The sequence below is a fragment of the Myxine glutinosa genome, chromosome 6 (genome assembly GCF_964187855.1).
Source record: "Myxine glutinosa chromosome 6, kmMyxGlut1.1, whole genome shotgun sequence".
Lineage (NCBI taxonomy): Eukaryota > Metazoa > Chordata > Myxini > Myxiniformes > Myxinidae > Myxine > Myxine glutinosa.
The window spans coordinates 27,183,337-27,198,756 of record NC_136266.1 but is presented as its reverse complement, the minus strand read 5'-3'; positions in this window follow the sequence as shown (position 1 = coordinate 27,198,756).

Sequence of the window (15,420 nt, the reverse complement as noted above, 5' to 3'; positions counted from 1 at the left end):
CTCCTGGTAATTTATCCCAATTTAAGGCAACTCTCCTCATACTCTCAAAATTTATCTCCTGACGTCTGATAACCTCATCCTCCAATCTCAATCTTGTCTTCACAGAATCCACTTACACACACTATGTTATGGTCACTTGTCCATAAATGCTGTTCTTCCTCAACCTTGTCCACCATATTCAGATTATTACCTTAGAAGAGGTCAAACTCCTCATGGGATTATCAACAAACTCCATTAAAAAGCAATCCTGGACAAGATCACGAAATCCCTCCTCTGCCCTTTCCTTGTTTCTGAACCCAGTCTATCTATCCCTGGCAAATTAATACAACAACAACAACATGCATTTTAAAGGCCATTTTCCCTGCTAGAGCAGGGGTTAGCCTTGCGGTCCCTATGACAATCCTCCATTTTGCCCTATTTTCTGCATCTCTCCTTGTTAACCCCCTTGCCCGCATTTCTTCTTCCACCATCTTTAGCCAAGTCTTTCTCGGTCTTCCCCGTCCTCTGCTTCCTTCTACATTCATTTCCATCACTCTTCTCAACCAGTCACTTTCATCCTTCCTCAACACATGACAAAACCATCTCAACCTGTTCCTCTTCACAGCATCAATCACAGGCTCTCTTCCCATCATCTTTCGCAATTCATCATTTGTCTTCCTCTCTCTCAACGATACTCCGCACATCCGTCGAACCATTCGCATTTCCACCCTTTCCAACCTTCGTTGCTGCTCTACGTTCATTACCCATGTCTCGCTCCCATAAATCATAACACTTCTCACACATGCGGCATACACCTTTCCCTTCAGCTTCAACGACACTCCCCTCATCATCAGCACGCCACCCAGTTCCCGAAACTTCTTCCATGCACATCTCACTCGAGCAACCGTTGCCGAGTCTGATCCACCTTCTCCATTCAGCATGTCTCCGAGGTAGCAAAATGTTTTCACACCTTCCAGCTTCACGCTGTCTCCAAGATCCAACTCAACATTTCCTCCATCTGTAGCTCCCTCTGTGCACACCTTACATTTGAATGTAGCTGCCACACTGGTTAATGACCCTCTCAGACCACTACATTTTTGATGAACCCACTCAGCGCACATTGTACATTGAATGGAGTTCACTCCGACACCCTTCCTGCACACAGCACAGGGCCACTTCCCAGTTCTTTCCACCTCACCACATGCTTTACCACTTGCCATCACCTTCGTCTTTCCGATATTCACCTTCAAACCTTTTGTCTCCATACATTCCTTCCACGTGTTCATCTTTTCCTTCAGTCCATCCATACTTTCCGCAATCAACACCAGATCATCTGCATACAACAACTCCCACGGTAAACCCTCCTTTACGTTCTGAGCCAGCACCTCCATCACAGCCACAAATAGTAGTGGACTTAGTACCGACCCCTGATGCACTCCCACCTTCACCTCAAACTCACTACTGTTCCCGTCCTTCGTCCTTACAGCTGTGCGCGCTCTTTTGTACATTGCCATCACTACTCTGATCGACCATTCCTCCACTCCTAACTTCCTCAATGCCCATGTCAATACTTTGCGTGGTACCCTATCGAATGCTTTCTCCAGATCAACAAACCCAAGAAACAACTTCTTCCTCTTCTCCATGTACTTCTCCTGCAACTGCCTCACAATGAAAAGCGCGTCTGTCGTTCCTCTTCCTGGCATGAATCCAAACTGCATTTCGCCGATCTTCACTTTCTTCCTTATCCTCCTCTCCAACACCCTTTCCAATACCTTCATTCCATGCTCCAATAACTTTATCGCTCGGTACGAGCCACACTCCAGAGGGTCACCTTTCCCCTTGTATAGAGGGACGAGGGTACTCAGTTCCCAATCCACTGGAATGCGGCCTTCTTTCACCACCAGATTACAGATCTCTGTCATTCTCTTCACACCCCAACTTCCTGCTGCCTTCAACATATCTCCCACAACTCCCGTCGGCCCTCCCGCTTTTCTACCCTTCATTGCTTTTATCGCTTCCTCAACTTCCTTCTCAGTTATCTTCTCTGCCGGTCCTAAAACTGGGTTACTCTTTGTTGCCATCCCATTCATTCTCTGTTTTCAACAGCATTTCCATATATCTTTTCCATCTTCCTTTAATTCCATCTGGGTCGACAACGATTTGTCCCACTTCATCCTTCAAGCAACTCACCCCCATCACATCACACCTCTCTTTCGCCATCTGCTTTGCAATCCTGAATAATGCTTTCTGACCCTCTTCCGAATCCAAGCGTTCTCCGAACATTTTCCTACATGCCTCCTGCGCCTTTGCTACCTCTTTCTTTGCAGCCTTCCTGGCTGCCTTATAACTTTCATGCTCTGCTGTTTCTGCTCCTGTACCCTTCGCCTTCTGCCACTCCTTGAACTTCTTCCTCTTCTCGTCAATCCTCTTTCCAACTTCATCATCCCACCACCATGTTTCCGAGTGCCTCGGTGGTCCTTTTGTCCATCCACATACCTCACCAACGGCTCCCAACAGACTAGCTTTCAACGACATCCAACCACTTTCAAGCTCAACCACATCATCCTCGACCCTACTCAGCCTCTCTTTTAATGCCTCCCTTACTGTCACATCTTTCAACCTCCACACCTTCATTCTCGGTTGGTACTTCACCCGCCGAGCTCTCCTCGCACCTTTCACCCTGATGTCGCAGACAACCAAGTGGTGCTGTGAAACAGCCTCCTCCCCCGGGATCACCTTTGTGTCCCGGAGGTGCCCCCTATCTCGCCTACGCACCATCAGGTAGTCAACGGTTGTCGTCGACCCACCTGACGTGTATGTAACAAGCTTATTATCCTCTTTCTGGAACTGAGTATTACAAATCAACAAATCAGCTCCATCAGCAAACTCCAAAATCCTTTCACCTTCTCCATTTCTCACACCATATCCGTAACCCCCATGAACTCCGTCAAAACCATCCATACTCCTTCCCACATGTCCATTTAGGTCTCCTCCTACCACAACAATTTCCTCATCTTTCACGTTTTCCATCAGCTTCTCTATCGCACACCAGAACTTGTCCTTTTCTTCATCGCTTCGACCAACCTGCGGAGCATATCCCGAGATGACGTTCACCAAGAGCTTTCCAATCATCATTTTCACCATCATCAACCTATCACTCACTCGAGTCACACTCACCACACTGTCTGCAAACTCCTCAGAAAACAGGACACCAACACCATTCACGCCCTCCAGGCACCATTGCCACACAAACTTGTATTTCTGTCCCTGCCTACCCTTCACCACTCTCACACCACTTCCCTTCCATCTCGTCTCTTGCACACAACATATGTCCACTCTTCTTCTGACCAATACTTCCACCACTTCTCCTGATCTCCCTGTCATTGTCCCTACATTCCATGTCCCAAACCTCAGAAACCGATCTCCACTTCGGGCTGTACCCTGCCCATATGTAGTTGTAATTGTCATGGTTCTCCTTTTGAGGCAATGTTTTTCATGGCCGGATGCCCTTCCTGACGCCAACCCTCTTAGTCGTCTTTTACGACACGCAGGGATACAGTGTACCTATTCTTATCCAGGGTACACACCGGGAAACGTTTAAAACATGGAAATTCTGGGGGGTTGGGGGGGGGGCGGCGTCAAGGGAAAGATAAAATGAAAATAAACCCCTTCAGCCAGCACTTAGCTTGGCGTCCCAAAGAGTACTTTCAGGAGCTTGGCGGCTGTTAAAACTGGGGTAGCCACTCATGCGGGAAGTGGTCCAAAATGGCGGTGTCGAACACCGCGCGTCGAAGACACAACAAGCGTGAGGCGAGCAGATTAGACGGCCTCCTTTCGATTCTCTACCGTCAAGCCCAATGCGGCCTTCAGCTTCCAAGAGCCCAGCAGTTGTCCAAAACCTCGTGTGGGGAAATGTGGTATCTGTCCGTCGTCTTGTCCACCGTCCACACGCGGCTTCAAGCTCCGGCGCGAGGAAGCCCTCCGTCCACCCGCATGCTTCGCCAGGCCCCGATGCTTTATACGACTTGCTTTATACGCATTGTTAAAAGTAAATAATGACATGTTTTCTTTCACAATCTTGCGAGATTTCCAGAACTCCTCGGCGTCAAGGGAAAGATAAAATGAAAATAAACCCCTTCAGCCGGCACTTAGCTTGGCGTCCCAAAGAGTACTTTCAGGAGCTTGGCGGCTGTTGAAACTGGGTTAGCCACTCATGCGGGAAGTGGTCCAAAATGGCGGTGTCGAACACCGCGCGTCGAAGACACAACAAGCGTGAGGCGAGCAGATTAGACGGCCTCCTTTCGATTCTCTACCGTCAAGCCCAATGCGGCCTTCAGCATCCAAGAGCCCAGCAGTTGTCCAAAACCTCGTGTGGGTTAATCGAGATCAACGTTCGTATCTTTCCGGAGCCGTACAATTCCTGGAATTAACGTTTTTGAGCATCCAAATGAATGAATTCCGTTCATCTTTCATTAATCATCCACTTTCTAAACTCCCCCCTTGCCCCTCCCCTTCAAATCTCCCCCCCAACCATCCCTCCCAAATTCTCCCTCCTCCCACCTCCTTCTCAAAGCTGCCTCCTCCCCACTTCCTCTCCCTCCTATGTCATACCTCCACCTCCCCCAACCTTCTACTTTCCTCTGCCCCCCTCAAACAAACTCTCACTGTGCCTCATTCCATCACCATCAACCTTTTCGTCCTCCTCATCCTTCCCTTTCTTGTAACTCTTCTGTAATCTCTGACACACTATCAACTGCTCTTCCTACATCCCCCTCTCACCCTTCATCTGACCCTACCCCTCCCATCCCCTGTCCTGCAACCGATGCTCCCCCTCTCTCCTCACTAACGGTATGGACCTCAAACATCCGGGGCCTTCGCTCAAACCTGATTGATCTCTCCATTCAGGTTGATTCTGAAAATCTAGACTTGATCTGCTTAACAGAAACTTTCCTCCTTCAAGATGTCTCTGATTCCTTAATATCTCTTCCTGGTTACTCCCTCCTCCGGTACGATAGACCTGATCCTCGTCCTGGTGGTGGGGTGGCTATCTTTATCAAAAACTCTCTTCCTCACTCTCCCTGCACTGCCCTCTCTCCACCCCACCCACAGGAGTACCTCTGGCTACGGCTTCCTCTCCGCTCCCACCTTTTGTTCAGATGTGTTCTGTACCGTCCTCCAAACAGTGATGGCTCCATTTACATTTCTCTGTCGGACAACATGGACCAACTTCTATCAACTCATCCAAACTCTCTCTTCCTCATATGTGGCGACTTCAACTGTCATCATGCCAGCTGGCTGGGTGTGGGTTCATCTCTCACCAGCCATGGCACCTCAGCAAAGGACTTCTGCGACTCATTGGGACTGACACAATCTGTCAATTTCCCGACCCGGATTTCAGTCAATGGAGTATCTTCTCTTCTGGACTTGGTTATGACTAACTTCCCTGCAAATGTCTGCTGCTCTTCTTCTGCTCCAATCGGTTCTTCTGATCATGTGCTTGTTAAAGTGGACATCTCACTGGCCATTCTCAGAGAGCCTCCTCAGCGCCGACGAGTCTGGCATTTCACTCAGGCCGACTGGCACGGTCTGCAAGCAGCCATCAATCAACTGGACTGGTCTCCCATCTCTAATGCCTCTGACATCAATTCTTCCTGGGAATTCTTCCAAAGCAAACTGCTCTCTCTCATGCACAGATTTATCCCATCTCGTCTTCAGTTGTCTTACCCTTCCTCCCGTCCATGGTACACTGAATCTTGTGGTGAGGCTGTTGCCCTGAAACAACTTGCCTTTGGTCTTGGAAGGCAAATCCAACTGAAGGCATTCTCAGTTCCTTCCACTAAGCTCGAAACAAGTGTGTTTCTACCCTCAGGAGTGCCAGGAAGCACTATCTCTCCACACTCAAGATTGAACTCTCAAACCTGTCTCCTTCCTCCAAATCCTGGTGGCGTCTGGTCAAATCCGTTTCTGGTGTTTGTTCCCCCTCCATCTCCTCCCTTGAGGTAAGGGAGGGGATGGAGGGGGAACAAACACCAGAAACGGCTACACAGTTGACACCGCACGTGACAAAGCCGAATGCCTCAACTCTGTGTTTGCCTCAAAATCTTGTGTCCCAAACCCATCTCTCTCTGTTCCCACCTTTCCCAGTCGAACCCAACTGCTCCTGGACTCTGTGTCCTTCTCTCCTGACAAGGTGGAGAAGTTTTTATCAAACCTCGACTCTGATTCTGCACCTGGACCAGATGGCATCAGCCCTCGGGTCCTAAAATCCTGCTCTGCCGCTCTATCTCACCCTCTCTCTGTTCTTTTCACCCTCTCTTTTGTCAAGGTCATATGCCAGCATCTTGGAAATCAGCAAACATTACCGCTTTACACAAAAAGGTGCAAAAACAGATCCTTGCAACTACAGACCAATCAGCCTGCTCCCAATTATCAGCAAAGTCATGGAATCCATCATTGCTTCAGATATCAAATCCTTCCTCTTCTCCAATGGCTTGATCTCTGATCATCAATTTGGATTCAGACCAGGTCATTCTACTCTGGACATGTTGCTTCTGCTGTCTCAACAATGGATGGAGGTCCTCAATGCCAAACAGGAAATCAGAGCTGTCTCACTTGACATATCACGTGCCTTCGATACGGTCTGGCACCCAGCTCTGCTCACCAAACTCACCTCCTATGGTATTCAGGGAAATCTCCACTCATGGCTTGCGGATTTCCTCTCTGGTCGTAGGCAACGTGTGGCCCAGAATGGATTTCTCTCATCTTCCCTGCCTGTTCTGGCTGGAGTTCCCCAAGGTAGTGTTCTGGGCCCTGTGCTATTTCTGGTCTTCATCAATGACCTCTCCGACTCTCTGGAAAATCCTCTCTATCTCTTTGCTGATGACTCCACTATTCCTCATCCCTCAGATCGGCAGTCTGCAGCCTCCTCACTCTCTGCAGACCTGGACAAAATCACAGACTGGTCAAACAAATGGAACATGTCTTTCAATCCTGACAAATCTCACACTCTTACAATGTCTCTGCGAAAGGACCGACTGGACAACCCTCCCATCTACTTTCTCAACAATCCTCTCCAAGAAGTTCTGTCGCTCAAGCTTTTGGGTCTCACTATCTGCCATGATCTTTCTTGGGAAAACCACATTTCCAAGCTGGCCTCCAAAGCCAGTCGACGACTGGGCATCCTCCGTCGTGCGAAGTCCTTCCTTGGCACACCTGAGTTCCTCACCACATACAAGGCTTTCAGCCGCAGCTCAATGGAATACTGTTCCCCCGTCTGGGCTGGTGCTCCTGCCTCACACCTTGCTCGGCTTCACGCTGTTGAGGCCAAAGCTTTCAGAATCATTGGAATCCCCTGCTATGTAGTCAACTCCGAGGGCCTTTCACTCACTCACCGCAGGCAGGTTGGTGGTCTTTCTGTCTTCTACCGACTCCTCTCCGGCCTTGCTCCCCCAGCTCTCTCTGTGCTCTGTCCCTCCAATATTCCTTCAGGTCGCACAAGATCTGCCTGTAACCCTCTTATGGTTAAACTGCCAAAGTCTAGGCTCTTTGCTCACCTTCACTCTTTCATTCCCCTTTTCTCCCGCCTCTGGAACAAACTCCCCCACTCCCTTCAATCCCACTCCTCCCTCCAGGTCTTTAAAACAGCTGTTCACCACCATCTCTTATCTTCCCCCATCGAAAACCTTGATCTTTTCTACCCCCGGTAATTCACCCCAGAGTCCTTGCAGTGTTCATATGTTTTATTCCTCTCCCACCTCCCCCCAAGTCCTCCCGATGTCCCTGCTCTCAAATGTTGTGTTTGTGTCCTTCCCCCTCTCTCCCCATCTTGTCTGCCGCTCCCCTTGTTTTTTGTGTTTTGTGTGTCGGTTTGTCTTTTTGTGTGATTAATGTTAGCTCTTTCACGAGCCTCGATCTTGTATACAAAAAAAAAATAAAAAAAATCCAATGACCGTGCTCTCAGTCCGTGGTGAGAAGGAAGCAAGGCCGCGTCGCGAGCTCCCTGGCAAATTAATATCACTCACTTCACTTCAAAGCAAAAGTACTCTTCCTTCACCACAATCCTTTCTTAATTCTTGATGAACCTTTTAATCTTACTCTCCCGTCACACCAAGAGCCTGATCATACGTGCCAAAATACTCATCCATCACGAATCTCTATCCACACAGAACACTCTTCATTCACGCCCTGCTTCAGATCGCCCTTTTCTCTTGAGAAAATATTGTCCTTTACCTAGATTGCGACACTTTTCCGACTTTCTCTTTCTTTTCACACCTCTACATCTTGTGGCCTTCGATTCCTGTCATTTAGCTAAACCAAGTCTCACTTCCTGCGACTCTATCGTTTGTACTCCTCGCTATCTACTCTCGCTTCAACCTCCTCTCTATTATGTAAACTCCTGACTGACATTGGGAGAGGATGTTTTTTTAAGTTTTCTCTTTCTAGAATTTTCTGTCCTGTGTGCCCATCGCATTTATATTCGCATATTTCCTTCAACATAATTTATCACCAGAGGTTTTATGTTTTTAACATATCTATTTTTGTTTGATCTCCAGCCACAAAACATGCTTTTGAGCAATAAGGGGATCGTGAAGGTCATCGACTTTGACCTTTCCACACCTTTCAAACATGGCAGAAATTTTTACGAAAACAGGGGCACACCTGGTTATAAGGCACCAGAGGTGACAAAAGCGCATGGCTACGAAGGTCCCCCAGTCGATGTGTGGGCACTTGGCGTCCTATTCACGACATTATTTGGTGGACTTCACTTTGATGGACATAATATTATTGAAGTGAGTATTGTTTTTGATGGTGTCATGATCATGAATGTGGTGTGAAGGAGATGCAGTTGCTGAGGGTGTGTTGTGTGAAGGGAATCTTGAGTGTTTCATATGCAGTGCCTTGAGAAGGTATTCATGCCACTTAACTTTTTTCCCTTTTGTTGTGTTACAGCCTGAACTTAAAATGGATTAAATTCACATTTTTTGTAACTGATCTACACATACAACAACACAACATGCATTTTAAAGGCCATTTTCCCTGCTAGAGCGGGGGTTAGCCTTGCGGTCCTCATGACAATCCTCTCCATTTTGCCCTATTTTCTGCATCTCTCCTTGTTAACCCCCTTGCCCGCATTTCTTCTTCCACCATCTTTAGCCAAGTCTTTTTCGGTCTTCCCCGTCCTCTGCTTCCTTCTACATTCATTTCCATCACTCTTCTCAACCAGTCACTTTCATCCTTCCTCAACACATGACCAAACCATCTCAACCTGTTCCTCTTCACAGCATCAATCACAGGCTCTATTCCCATCATCTTTCGCAATTCATCATTTGTCTTCCTCTCTCTCAACGATACTCCACACATCCACCGAACCATTCGCATTTCCACCCTTTCCAACCTTCGTTGCTGCTCTACGTTTATTACCCATGTCTCGCTCCCATAAATCATAACACTTCTCACACATGCAGCATACACCTTTCCCTTCAGCTTCAACGACACTCCCCTCATCATCAGCACGCCACCCAGTTCCCGAAACTTCTTCCATGCACATCTCACTCGAGCAACCGTTGCCGAGTCTGATCCACCTTCTCCATTCAGCATGTCTCCGAGGTAGCAAAATGTTTTCACACCTTCCAGCTTCACGCCATCTCCAAGATCCAACTCAACATTTCCTCCATCTGCAGCTCCCTCTGTGCACACCTTACATTTGAATGTAGCTGCCACACTGGTTAATGACCCTCTCAGACCACTACATTTTTGATGAACCCACTCAGCGCACATTGTACATTGAATGGAGTTCACTCCGACACCCTTCCTACACACAGCACAGGGCCACTTCCCAGTTCTTTCCACCTCACCACATGCTTTACCACTTGCCATCACCTTCGTCTTTCCGATATTCACCTTCAGACCTTTTGTCTCCATACATTCCTTCCACGTGGTCATCTTTTGCTTCAGTCCATCCATACTTTCCGCAATCAACACCAGATCATCTGCATACAACAACTCCCACGGTAAACCCTCCTTTACGTTCTGAGCCAGCACCTCCATCACAGCTACAAATAGTAATGGACTTAGTACCGACCCCTGATGCACTCCCACCTTCACCTCAAACTCACCACTGTTCCCGTCCTTCGTCCTTACAGCTGTGCGCGCTCTTTTGTACATTGCCATCACTACTCTGATCAACCATTCCTCCACTCCTAACTTCCTCAATGCCCATGTCAATACTTTGCGTGGTACCCTATCGAATGCTTTCTCCAGATCAACAAACCCAAGAAACAACTTCTTCCTCTTCTCCATGTACTTCTCCTGCAACTGCCTCACAATGAAAAGCACGTCTGTCGTTCCTCTTCCTGGCATGAATCCAAACTGCATTTCGTCGATCTTCACTTTCTTCCTTATCCTCCTCTCCAACACCCTTTCCAATACCTTCATTCCATGCTCCAATAACTTTATCGCTCGGTACGAGCCACACTCCAGAGGGTCACCTTTCCCCTTGTATAGAGGGACGAGGGTACTCAGTTCCCAATCCACTGGAATGCGGCCTTCTTTCACCACCAGATTACAGATCTCTGTCATTCTCTTCACACCCCAACTTCCTGCTGCCTTCAACATATCTCCCACAACTCCCGTCGGCCCTCCCGCTTTTCTACCCTTCATTGCTTTTATCGCTTCCTCAACTTCCTTCTCAGTTATCTTCTCTGCCGGTCCTAAAACAGGGTTACTCTCTATGTTGCCATCCCATTCATTCTCTGTATTCAACAGCATTTCCATATATCTTTTCCATCTTCCTTTAATTCCATCTGGGTCGACAACGATTTGTCCCACTTCATCCTTCAAGCAACTCACCCCCATCACATCACACCTCTCTTTCGCTATCTGCTTTGCAATCCTGAATACTGCTTTCTGACCCTCTTCCGAATCCAAGCGTTCTCCGAACATTTTCCTACATGCCTCCTGCGCCTTTGCTACCTCTTTCTTTGCAGCCTTCCTGGCTGCCTTATAACTTTCATGCTAGTAGAACTGATCTACACATAATACCCCATAATGTCAAAGTGGATTAAAAAAATATATTTTTTACAAAATAATTTCAAATGAAAAGCTGAAATGTCAATAAGTCTTCAACCCCTTTGCGATGACACTCCAAATTGAGGTCATGTGCATCCAATTTCCTTTGATCGTCCTTGAGATTCTCCAGAACCTGATTAGGGTACACACGAGGCCAATTCAATTGATTGGACATTATTTAAAAAGAAACACACCTTTCTATATAAGGTCCCACAGTTGACATTGCATGTCATAGCAGAAACGCGACCATGAAGTCCAAGATACTGTCTGTAGAACTCTGAGATAGAATTCTGAGGAGGCATAGATCTGGGGAAGGAGATAAAACAATTTCTAGTGTTTTGAAAGTTCCCAAGAGCACAGTTAGTATGGCAGATAGGTGCAGGAATTGTGCCTTTGATGATACAAGTATGGCATTTTGCACACAGTCAGAGTACGTCCTAAGAAAGATATTTGGCTATAGGGCCATCGCAGATTTGTCCTTTTTTGAAAAATGGCCACCGTTGTCACAGGAAAAATCTGCGATGGCCCGACAGCCAATATCTTCCTTAGGGCATACTCTGTGTGCCAACTCTTGTGCTTCTATCATCAAAGGCACAATTCTCCCAAATATTTCATCTATCTGCCGTACTAAAAATTGGGTGCCATTTTTATTGGACACATCTGTGATGACTCCAATAGTCAGAATATTTAACTGTGTACCAAATACCATGCTGGGATGATTCAAACAGCAGTTTATACAAATGAATATGCCATATTCCATATACCATAATATACCATATAAATGATGGCCATTTTCAAATCATTGTTGTCACAGGACAAATATATGACAACCCGATAGTTAAGGGTCTTTAATTATGTGCCAAATGTCAAGCTTGTATGACCACAACAACAGTTTATACACAGTAATGTACCAAATATATGTAAAATAACAAGCAATGGAGGCCATTTTGAAAAATGGCCGCCATTGTTGTCACAGGACAAATCTGCAATGGCCCTTTCACCAAATATCTTCCTAAGGGCATACTCTAACTGTGTGCCAACTCTCGTGCTTGCATCATCAAAGTCACAATTCTCCCAAATATTTCACCTGTCTGCCGTACTAAGTGAGCTCCCCATGAGGAAATGCAAAGAATATGAAACTACCCAGACTTTTTCGGGGTTAGTCCCTTGTTGTCCGACCAAACTGAGCAACCCATCAAGAAGGACCTTTGTCAGAGAGGTGACCAAGAACGCAATGACCACTCTGAGAGAACCACAGAGTTCCTTGGCTGAGAAGGGAGAACCTGCCAGGTGGACAACAGTCGCTGCAGCACGTCACAAATCTATGCTTTATGGGAGAGTGGACAGACGGAGGCCTTTCCTGAGAAAAACGCATGACAGCATGCCTGGATTTTGCAAAAAGGCACGTGAAAGACTCAGAGCATGAGGTATATGATTCTGTGGTCTGATGAGACAAATATTGAACTATTTGGCCTGAATGCAAAGGGCCACGTCTGCAGGAAAAACAAACACAGCTCATCACCCATCTAACACCATCATTGCTGTGAAGCATGGTGGTGGCAGCATCATGCTATGAGGATGCTTTTCAGCGGCAGGGACGGGGAGACTTGCAAGGATAGAGGGGGTAATGTGGGTGGTTTGTGTACACCCACCCAGCTGCTGGTGGCATCATTTTTCTGTGGGCGCATCTGCCGCTGATGCAATGCCTCTCCTTAACCAGTTATCTGGGACTCGTTTTGCCGAGCTCGGAAGGATGACAGGCTGAGTCAACCCCACCTGGCGTTCATGCAACGGGATTCGAACTCAGGACCTTATAATCCCAAGCCCGCTGCCCTAACCATGAGGCCAACACCAGGTGATGAGGCAACAATGAATGGAGCCAAATACAGACAAATCCTTGAGGAGAACCTTCTTTTTCCTTTTGGAGAACCTTTTTTTTTCCTTGAGGAGAACCTTTTCTTCAGAGTATGCAAGACCTAAGAATGCAGCAGAGATTTACGTTCCAACAGGGCAATGACCCCAAGCATACTGCCAAACCAACACAGGAATGGCTTGATAACAAGAACGTGAAAGTCCTTCAGTGCCCCCAACCAGAGCCCAGACTTTAATCGCATTGAGAATCTGTGGGAAGACTTGAAGAATGATGTTCACTGACACTCCTCATCCAACTTGACAGAGCTTGAGCAAATCTGCAATGCAGAATGGAAGAAAGTCCCCAAATCCAGATGTGCAAAACCGAAAGATACCGAAGAAGACTCAAAGCTTTAAAAAAAAAACTTTTTTTTTTTTTTTTTGGTATACAAGATCGAGGCATGTGGAAGAGCTAACATCAATCACAAAAAAAAAACGGAAACACAAAATGGAGGAGCAGAGGACAAGATGGGGAGAGAGAGGGAAGCACACAAGTACAACAGAACAACACAGGGACAAAGAGAACAGGGACAATTGAATATCCGTGGGAGGGAGAGGGCTTGGGGGGAGGAGGCATGGGAAGGCGGGGGGTGGGGGGAAGGTATAAAACACATGGACACTGCTAGAACTTCCAGGAAAGAAAGAAGTCAGGATTTCAAAATAAGTGGATCTGGGGTGAATTAACGGGGGTAGAAAAGATAAAGGTTTTGGATGCGGGAAGACAAGAGATGGTGGTGAACAGCTGTTTTAAAGACCTGGAGGGAGGAGTGGAATTGAAGAGAGTGAGGGGGTTTTTTCCAGAGGCAGGAGTAAAGAAGAATGAAGGTGTGAAGGTGAGCAGAGAGTCTTGATTTTGGCAATTTCACCAGAAGAGGGTGACTGGCAGATCTTGTGCGACCTGTCGGAATATTTGGGGGACAGAACGCAGATAGAGCTGGGGGAGCTCGGCCGGATAGGAGTCGGTACAAGACAGAACTGTTCAATTTTAAAATGTTTAAACTTTCCCCTGAAGTGCTGTATTCTGTCGTATATTATAACACTTTTTTGTTCTTCTTCCTTAAAAGGGTGCTTTCGACTTGATCACCAAATCTATTCATTCCATCTCTCACAGTTCCTCCTTTCTACATTCCCTAAACTCACCAGCACTCCACCCCCCCTCCAGCGTCCTCAAACGTATCTCTGACTTGAAAGTCACAAGATACTCATTTTGCAATAAATGTTCGTTTTCCATTAATCGTACACTTTCTAAAATCCAAATTCACTCCTCCCCTCCAAATCTTCCCCATCACCCATCCCTTTCAAATCTCCCCCCTTGCCCCTTCCCTCCTAAACTCCAACCTGACCCCTCCCCTCCGAGACTCCCCCTCGCTCCTCCCCTCCTAAACTCCCCCCCACCCTCCCCTCCAAATCGCCCCCATCTCCCATCCCTTTCAAATCCCCCCCTTGCCCCTTCCCTCCTAAACTCCCCCATAACCCCTCCCCCTATAAAATCTGCCCTCACCCCTCCCCTCAAAATATCCCCACCCTCATTTTTTCTCCATTTCCCTCCTCTCACCCCACCTCCTCAAAGCGTCCTCCCCGCTTCTTCCCCCTTCCAACTTTCCCCTTCATCTCCCCCAAACTTCTTCCTCGCTCTGCCCCCTCCTCAAATAACACCTCACTGTGCCTCACCCAATCACCATCAAACCTTTTCTCCATCCCATCCTTCCCTTTCTCCTAGCTATTCTGAAATCTCTGACACACATTCAACAGCTCTTCCTCCTCTTCCACATCTTAACCTATTCCTCACCCCCCCCCCCCTGTTCTGCAGGTGGGGTTGCTATCTTTATCAAAAACTCTCTTCCTCACTCACCCTGCACTGCCCTCTCTCCACCTCACCCCCAGGAGTACCTCTGGCTACGGCTTCCCCTTCGCTCCCACCGTTTTGTTCATATGTGTGTTGTACCGGCCACCAAACAGTGATGACTCCATCGACATCTGGCTGTCTGATAATATGGACCAACTTCTATCTACTCATCCCAACTCTCTCTTCCTCATATGTGGTGATTTCAATTGTCACCATGCCAGTTGGCTGGGTGTGGGTACCTCTCTCACCAGCCATGGCTTCTCAGCAAAGGACTTCTGTGACTCACTGGGACTGACACAATCTGTCAATTTCCCTACCCCGATCTCAGTCAACGGAGCATCTTCTGTTCTTGAATTGGTTATGACTAACTTCCCTGCAAATGTCTGCTGCTCTTCTTTTGCTCCAATCGGCTCATCTGATCATGTGCTTGTTAAAGTGGACATCTCTCTGACCATTTTCAGAGAGCCTCTTCAGCGTCGACGAGTCTGGCATTACACTCAGGCCAACTGGCACGGTCTTCAAGCAGCCATCAATCATCTGGACTGGTCTCCCATCTCCACCGCCTCTGACATCAACTCATCCTGGGACTTCTTCCAAAGTAAATTGCTCTCTCTCAT